General features: G+C 40.6%; 2 long non-coding RNA genes and 1 other non-coding gene across 3 annotated transcripts; 1 reads left to right on the top strand and 2 right to left on the bottom strand.

The window, feature by feature from the left end:
• Positions 1-3,460: 3,460 nt before the first annotated feature.
• On the bottom strand, positions 3,461-6,183 carry LOC115250407 (uncharacterized). The gene is made up of 2 exons (XR_003888958.1): positions 6,052-6,183; positions 3,461-5,156 (listed from the first exon to the last, which is right to left on the bottom strand). It is a non-coding gene; the product is annotated as an uncharacterized lncRNA (long non-coding RNA).
• trnag-gcc (transfer RNA glycine (anticodon GCC)) lies at positions 5,545-5,615 on the bottom strand. Its single transcript has one exon. It is a non-coding gene; the product is annotated as a tRNA-Gly (tRNA).
• Positions 6,184-7,857: 1,674 nt separating the features above from the next.
• Positions 7,858-8,432, top strand: LOC115250406 (uncharacterized). Its single transcript, XR_003888957.1, has 3 exons — positions 7,858-8,030; positions 8,139-8,241; positions 8,310-8,432. It is a non-coding gene; the product is annotated as an uncharacterized lncRNA (long non-coding RNA).
• The last annotated feature ends 734 nt before the right edge of the window (positions 8,433-9,166 follow it).

Raw genomic sequence — 9,166 nt, 5'->3', positions numbered from 1 at the left:
GACAATGCAACAGCACTGGCTCAGCACACAGGCGTGAAATCAGTGAGGGTCCTGAACCAGATGCTGGGAGGATGGAGACACCAACTGGCGGCCAGTGAGCTGGAGCGGGTGAGCGAGTTCTGTACAGGACAGAGACCAACCAATCGTAATGACCCCTTTCCAGACATGAGGCTAACGCCTGTGCTGGGGGATGTTCCTGGCTCGCAACCCCTCCTGAGAAACGTGCAGCCCGTCGAATTAAGCTCCTCGGCGGGGAAGCTTATGTACGGCACATTGGTCAAGGTTCTAAACCAACGCAGCTTGGCAGGTCGCGTCGATACCAAATGGAGGACGCAACTGGCACTCACAGAGACTCAGAAACCAGAGTGTAGGGCCCTGTACAAACCACCTCTAACGCGGAGGGGCGGGGATCTACAATGGAGAATCCTTCACGGGGCCATCGCAGTCAACGGGTTCTTATCGCACATCAACCCAAACATCAGTGCCGAGTGTCCCTTCTGTGACCATAGGGAGACGGTGTTCCACTGTTTCTCCGAGTGTGATCGCCTCTCTGTGCTGTTCCAGCTGTTGAACCAGATTTTCTCCCTGCTTGGTGAAACTTTCTCACAAACCATCTTCATTCTGGGTTTCAGATACCAAAAGAGAAGGAAAGCTAAGTGCCAGCTGCTGAATTTCTTCATAGGTCAGGCGAAACTAGCCATCTACGTGAGCAGGAGGAACAAGATAGGCGGGTCCTTGGACTGTGATCTTCAGACCATCTTCGCTCGGATGGTCAAAGCTCGGATAAAAACGGACTTTAATTTCTACCGAGCAACGAACAATATTGAAGAGTTTAAGAGCACGTGGTGCCTAAATGATGGACTGTGTCTGGTGGAAGAGGAGGAACTGGTCTTTGGAGGCCTCCTCAACTAACTGAGTGTTGTTTTCTTTGTTCATGTTCTTGGTTTTTGTAATGTCAAATTGAGTTTTGAAAAATCAAATCTCTCTCTCTCTCTCTCTCTTTTATACCTGTAGCCCCTCCCACAGGTGAAACCAATTATCAAAATTATTACGCTCACTAATACATTTACAAACTCAAAATTACAACCGAAAAGAAAATACAAAATATGCGTAAAACTTCCAAAACAAATTTCCACCACCAACAACCACCCAGTGCACAGTAAAATACATGTTCAATTTACCCCAATAAAACACCCCCGCTAAAATAGATTGTGCCGTAGCACCCCGCGAAACCCCTCCATATATACAATCATGGACCAGTCCTTCGGTTTCCCCAAACGAGGAAGTATGTCCTGCTGGTGAGCTATGGTAAAAAGTGGTGTGTATGAAATGCTTAAACCGAGTAACCCTAGACGGAACAGAATGGAAATGAAATGTTTGTGTGTGCGTATGAAGTGTGGGCGTAAGTGGCACGGCTCACTCCGTGACACCCTGGGATTCTGGAAAGTGCCTAGAAACAATTTTGATTGTAAAAGACGCTATATAAATAAAAATTGATTGATTGATTGTTATATCGTTATGTTATGTTATGTTATGTTAAGTTCTATAACTTTTTTACAGTCCAAAAGAATACACTGGAGTTATTCCTCTCACCAACTGTCTTCTAATGTTTCTGCTGAACATTTTGGTTTTGTGATATAACAAAGTTTGAGGAAGTGCAACCATTCTATCTTAAAATGGCCTAAAAGCCTTTAACAAAAAAAATCCCCATAGAAACTCACTTCCATAGGTAAAGAACAAGTAATTTTATATATATTTTTTAAGTGATGCACTTTAGTTTAGGCACTTAAACAGGTAATAATAAATGTGACATTTTCAGTTAAGATTTGATAACAGACATGAAAACGTTATTAGAATGTAATACATGATTTAATAAAGTTGACACACTCAAGGTGTATTCCCTGAGTCAGCCATCTGTTTCACTTCGACTACCAGTTTGAGACTTGATTTTGTTTTAAACAGAATAGTTAACATTAACTAGCCTTAACCAGCCCAATAATCATCGATAATTACTTGTTTTTCGAGAGTTATAGCATTTATTATATAATCCTAGAATTAATAAGAAAAATAAATAAATAAATGTGCAATTTACCAAGAGACCTGACCTCATAGTGTGGAGTGTTTATGAAGCTATTGAAGGTTTACCTTGAAGACAGGAAAAACTTAATTGATTAATCAGAACCCAAAGCTGGTGGGTAATAAGAATAATACTTATTTAGGTCATCATTAATGGTAAACACATGCTAGGTTGAGCAGCTAATTGGCAGTAGTAACTAATCTTTTTCATTAGCACAGTAAAAGTGTCTACAACATCACTGGTCTGAGGGTCAGAGGAAGGTGGTGAAGACAGAGGTGGGTCTGTGGTCTATGGGTGAATCAGAATGAATTGTAAGAATTAAACATTTTGTCTGCATTTCACCCATTGTGCCTCAACAGCATGTGGTCATGGGGTGAAAGGGTTCAACTGTGCTCTAATCATGACTGTGGAAAATAGCTTTAAAATAGCTCATCTGGCGCTAGTAAACTGGTAACTTGTTTCTTTTTCATACGGTTCCATTCTGGGGTTTTTTTCTCACACAATGACTTTATATTGTAATTTCAAAGACTTCCTCATTACTGAGATTTCTCTAAGATTGCTGAGCAAATAAGCAATGAGACAGCAAATAAAGGATTGAAAGTATAATCTTATAACAAAATGGCAAATGAAAAACCAAGAAGAGATGGATATTTTACCGTTCTTTCTGCCTAGTTCTTCTCTCTTGTGTCTTTGTGGCTCTGCCCTCACAGCTGATTTTCCTTCCCTCTCCTTTATGCCTGCTTCTGTTTTTGTTGTCAGCGTCCAAATTAACCCAGAAAGACATATTTTGCTTGTAAAATCATCCATCCATTAACACTATTTACTAAAAACCTGATAAATAAACAGCAAAACAGTACAATTTATAGACACCCTTTATAAGCACCCTGCTAATTAGCATTAGCATCATAGTGTGGAGTGTTTATGAAGCTATTGAAGGTCTACGTTGAAGACAGGAAAAACTTAATTGATTAATCAACATTTTGAAGCCTGTTTTTTGTTTTTCATTCTTAATTTGTAGGTTGACCTTAGAACAAATAAAGTGGCATACAGGTTTGTGGTTTTAAAAACAAGTACACTAAGAGAAGCCAACAATGATGCAGAAATCTGCTGCCCTCAGTAATAATGCTAAAGTACAGAGCTAAATAAATAAGAAATTGTCACTAATACACCAAGAAAAGAATATCCAAAATTAAGGTCCCTTAATGTGTTAATGTGTGACTGTTCACACATGAACACAAACAGCATTTTAGCAACCTATTAGTTTCCCAATTTGCACAGATCAGATCATGTGTTTTACAACACATGCACATGGTCTTTGAGTTCTAGAGGGTTACAGAGGTGCTGCCACAGCTTTAAAGAAGAGCAGATAATCTTTCAAAAAAGTCAAAGACAGAAATGTGTTTTAATCCAAAATCTTTAAATACCAACGTTTACATCTGCATTGACTCTGGTTTAGGGCTTCAGTTCCACCTAAACCACAATACATGAGTTAGTTTTAAAGAAAAAAATCAATGCACATACCTCAGTTAGACAATGAATGTTTATCATGAAATTCATTATTAAAACATGTACAACATAAAATATACAAGAAATTGTAATTTTCTTTTATTACCACATAGAGAATGAAAGTGAATTAAAGTGAAAAGGACACATTGAAAAAGAGGGAACCAATTAATAAACCTTTTATGGCTGTTTGGCTATCTGACCATACCATATGGCTTTGTTAATGCTGGGACAAAAGAGGAACTAACTGACATGCTGGCATTCCCCATCATTCTGTCATACAGCCCAGCATGACAAAACAGTTGGGTAATGTCTTCCTGAAACACTCCTCCAAAGAAACCCACTTGATTTCTTAATACTGAGGCTGACAGACATGCCTAAAATGAACAGTAGAATCATGGACACCTCTAAATGTAAAGAAAAAATAAATCCAACTTAAAGCTTACCCATTTAACCTTTAAAACTCACTAATTTGCAAGATTGAATCTCGCAAATTACATTATTGTTCCCAATATAAAATAAATTCCATCGTCCTGGTCAGTATATTGCTCTGAAATAAGCAGCATTTAGTTCAAATGCTGTGGATAATAACTTGATTTTGGTCACAAATAAGTTATTTTGCTAAATGGAGACATGTTAGCTGCCTTCAAAAACCTTCACCCTGGTTATATTAAGACAGTGTCAGTCACAAACATTTCACTCCTTTGTCCATCCAGACTCGATTATTTCTATCAACAGACCCAACAGGTGTGTACTGTGTTTACTTTACACACCACATCTCTTTCACTATCAAAATACATTTGTTAATACAATAATTGTTATTGTAATTAAGATTGTATTGATATAATACAGACTATTAGTGTGTTTTGACATTATATCACAGGCTCGTCTTTACATATCACAACCAACTGGACTGGTCAGCATCGCTTTTCGTCATTCAAACATCTAACTGCTTCTCAGGTGAAACGACGCACACATTTCCCATAGACTCTTGTGTGATCTCAGCGCAATCTGACACAAACCACTCACATTTTTTTAATAAATAAGAGAGGAGTTAGTTTGTTCTAGTAATAAAGCGGCCATGCAAAAGGCAGTTTCAGAAACAAAGATTTCCGGACACAAAAGTTGTGGCGCAAGAAGATGCATCTATCGTTCTTTTTTTTTTAATGGTGTTTATTTAGGAACCTTACCGTGGTCTCCTCTAGAATGGAGTTAAACTTTGAACCCAACAGCTCTGTCTTAAGCTGTGCAAGAGCTAGAGGAGAGAAAAACAGACAGAGAATGCAGAGAAGCAATGAAAGCAAGAGAAAACAGTGTTTGGAAAGGTCATGGTTATGACTATTGGACCTGTCTGTGACCTCATTTTGAAATGAGTGGGGGTAGTTTACAACAACATCAAAAAAAAAAAAGGAAACCTGGGAATGGTCATCCAAGCCATCCTCCATCCTGATCAGAATGACTGACATCAGCATGTCTCACCACTTTCTTCCTGAGATTTTGTTTGTCCTTCTTGACTGCGCTGTAATACAAAGCTGGGTTCTCCAGGACCACATCCTGCCGAGGGTTGCCATTCTCTCTGGGGGAGGGAGTCACATGATCAAACTCTGCCTTGACTGCCACTAAGGCAGGATGACACGCCAAGCCTGGGCATCCATTTTAAAACTCTATGAGGTAATGCTGGCGGACACCTGTGACTGTGAGTGACATGGTTATTTTATGGGTTTAGATGCAGACCTAATGCGTATTTCAGGGATGGACACCAGAGAAAGCTTGCAAATGTCGAGTTCTATATAAGCCATGAGCATAAACTAAATCAGCTTGGTCAGAGGGGTCACCGTCTGATCTCAAAGGGATGCTCTCAAAGTGAGCCAAGAGAAGTGCTCTGATCTGGAGAAGTTGCAGAAAGGAACCAATGACAGCCACCATCAAATTCAATAAAACATAAGAATAAGATAAAAACAATTTGCATTGGCCGGGAATCGAACCCGGGCCTCCCGCGTGGCAGGCGAGAATTCTACCACTGAACCACCAATGCATGAATTGGGCCAAAAAAACTAAATTTCTAAAGAAACTTAACTTAATACTTAACCAAACTTAACTTAATTCTAAACTATAAACGAGAACAAAAGCGTTCCAAATAATGGAGTCTCTTGAATAACTGTGCTGCCATCTAGTGGTCAAATAGAGGTATATACACGCATAAATTAACACGCGCTTCACGTGGTAATTAACGATATAAAGCTTGGACAGAAATTGTCACACACTTAACAGCTTAAATACGACCACAACAATGTCGTCTGACACTAAATAAAGGGTATAATCCTCAGAACAACCATCGCAATGCAACCACCCAATTAAGAAGCAGAAACCCAACTACCAAACATAACAACATAAAGCAATAGCCACTAACCAAACTATAAATACGACACAGTCAGGAAAACGACTTAAAATTCGTCTGTGATAAACAATACCGTCCGAACTTCATCTGGGCCGTCTCTTCAGGCGATGAAGACAACAGGCTCCGTTCTGACGCGCTCCCAATTAACGCTGACCAGTGTGGTGTGCTCAGCGCCCCTCACTGCGCATGCGCTCAGGCTGTGACCCTTGTTTTCCTTGCTGTGACCGTGGTATTGCTGTATTATTACCTCCATTTCCCCTGTGCAAGCTGACAACTATTTATCAACCCTCTTTCCCAATAAAACACACGTTTCTGGCATAAAGAATAATAACTAACGCTGTATGCTTGTGCAGATTGTGGATTGAGAACAAAATTCCCATCTTTTCCTTTATTTAATAAGACGTCTACTGTAGCTTTAGGAAGGCTTAAGTACTGCGGAAAACATGTACTACAGGTCAGAAAGCTCCCGTTTGGCTTTGATGATATTTTGAGAGTTCCGTCCAAGTGTGCCTTTTTTTTGTTGTTTTTTTAAGACCCTAACAGTTAATGTTGTGTTCATCCAACAGTTATTGTACACATCAGTGGATTAAGAGAGATTAGGAGAATCAACAGATCGTAATAATTGTATTTCTAATTTATTCTATATTTATGTATATATGCTTATAATGCTTAGAATATGTATATATTATATTATGTATATGTATATGCTTATAATATATGATGTATATATGCTTATAACATTCTAATCTTATCTGTGTTTATTTATTCTGTCTCTTTACTCTGCATACGCTGCTACTATAATTCAATTTCCCCACGGGGATGAATAAAATTCATCTTAATCTTAATCTCAGTACACTGACGCTGGGGGTGGGTGGGGCTATGGAGTATCATACCCCTCTATGAACACCAGGGGGCGCTGAAGTCCACGACATATGGCAACCTTGGGCATTTCGTTATAGGCCCCGATTTACACACTGCAAGTTCTGGGTCTGCGCAAGTATTTATGGACCGGAACAGGAATACAACGACTGCATGTCATACGCACGACTTCTGTTTTAAGTCGGGCAGTACTTTTGTAAAACGACCCTTCTTGCTAATGTGAACATTGCTCGTTGAGCAGCGCTTGGAAGTAGTCAAGTTTCGGTTCAGCGAAATCTTGTTTCGAATAATCTTCAAAATCATGGTCTCAAAAAGCAGCAGTACCTTTGTCATACTGTATATCCTTTAGTTTTTATTAAATCTGAATCAGTTCTCACGAAGGATTTATTATTACTAGTGCATTTGACGTGACGGTTCCGTCATTTTGCGTAAGTGACTTTAACCCAACTAATGTTAGTAGCTTTCCAAATATGAGACATAATTCTAATGCGGACTATTAAAATCATTTTTTTCAGGTTGTTGATTACATGTGCAGGTGTAAGAAAGTGATCTGTACACAGGCGAGATCACCATGTATCCCGTAGACCAGGGGTCGGCAACGCAAACTGTGGAAAGAGCCATATTGGACCAAGAAAACAATAACAAATCCGTCTGGAGCCGCAAAAACTGAAATGCCTTATAATGAAGGCAACACATGCTGTAAGTGTCTATATTAGCTTTATTAGCCTACTATCAAAATGATAATTAGGCTACAAATACATAACGAGCATCCTGGAGAGAATGACGCACCACGTGACCACTCTGCTGTACGATGGTGCTTTAAGTTTAGCTTCCATTATAATAAGATGTGGAAATTAAATATTTATTATACAAATTTTTACAGCATTGGAAAACGTTAAGAATGTTTGTCATGTTTTTCCTCCTACAGAAATTATATTAAAACAAAAGATATATTCACACATCTTTTTCCTATATTTGCTAAAGCTCCAGAGAGCCACTAGGGCGGCGCTAAAGAGCCGCATGCGGCTCTGGAGCCGCGGGTTGCCGACTCCTGCCGTAGACCTTCCAGTTGTGGGCGACACAGATCTCACATTGGCATCTGAACAGTACCTCTCTTCTCTGGAGCAAATACCTCATAAAACTAAAGAATTCCAATCTTCCACGACCAATAAGGTAACACCTATTACTGCTTTTTATGACCAGTTTGCATCCTCAGCCACAAGAATGTTCCTCTTGATTGTGGGGTTAAAAAACCCAACTAGTCTGTCCTTTTTTCCTCAGACAACCATAACAGTAAACAATGTAACGCGCTTGCAGCTGTTTGAAGATGGAGGAGCTGACTGCACACTGTTGGCACTTCACCCCTCCGGTGACCCAAGACAAGGTTCGGAACCAGACTTGTGATCCCCCATCAGACGTGAAAGACAAGCAGTAAAGTGTCGTGTTTTCCAGCTCCAGTCGATTGTGGAGAGGGTGATAGTGTTCCTGCTCAGTCGGGTTGTGAACAGATCTTTGGATGAGACCGTGTTTCTCCCTGCACCCCCGCACCGAAAGCTGCAGCCTGTTGTGGAGAGACGGTCAGGCGATCGGTTTCTACACCGTCAAACACAAAGGTGTGATGGTGGGTGTGGGAGGGAAGCTGTTATGGGAAGTCAAGGAGGCCTGGACCCAGATGCAGAGTAGAAGAAACGGCTCTTTATTGATAACAAAAAGGTGCAAGACGAAGGAATCAATCAAAGTAACAACAGAAAAACTACGAACTAAAAATCACCATAAAGGGAAAAAAAACGTCGAGAAAAAGTACAAACGAAACGCAGTGACGAGGCACTGGAACAAACTCACACGCTGGAAGTAAACACGGAAAACAGGAGGCGAAAAACTGGAGTTCACAGAGGGTGGGAGCTAGAAGCTGTGGCGAAACAACGATCCAGCACCGGAGGCCAAGAGAGGGGAGTTTAAGTAGCCGCCGAACCAAGGCAACGAGCTGCAGGTGCGCCAGAGGCTCAGCGCTCAGCAGAGTCCGGCCCGCCCCTGGCTGCCGCTCCTGCAGGTGGGGGAGGAGGCGAGAAACCCGAGCCACAACATAACTGGTATCACGAGAACTGAAACCATTTCTTCTTCTCCATCTGCCACTTTTAGCAGTCAAATCAAATCAAATCAAATCAATCTTTATTTATATAGCGTCTTATACAATCAAAATTGTTTCAAGGCGCTTTCCAGAATCCCAGGGCCTGACCCCAGACAAGCAACAGTGGCAAGGAAAAACTCCCCTTTAACAGGAAGAAACCTTGAGCAGGACCAGGCTCATG

This window comes from Takifugu rubripes, chromosome 7, assembly GCF_901000725.2.
Source record: "Takifugu rubripes chromosome 7, fTakRub1.2, whole genome shotgun sequence".
In the NCBI taxonomy this organism is placed as follows: Eukaryota; Metazoa; Chordata; class Actinopteri; order Tetraodontiformes; family Tetraodontidae; genus Takifugu; species Takifugu rubripes.
Note: the sequence above shows the minus strand (reverse complement) of the source record. Positions and strands in the feature narration are given on the sequence as shown.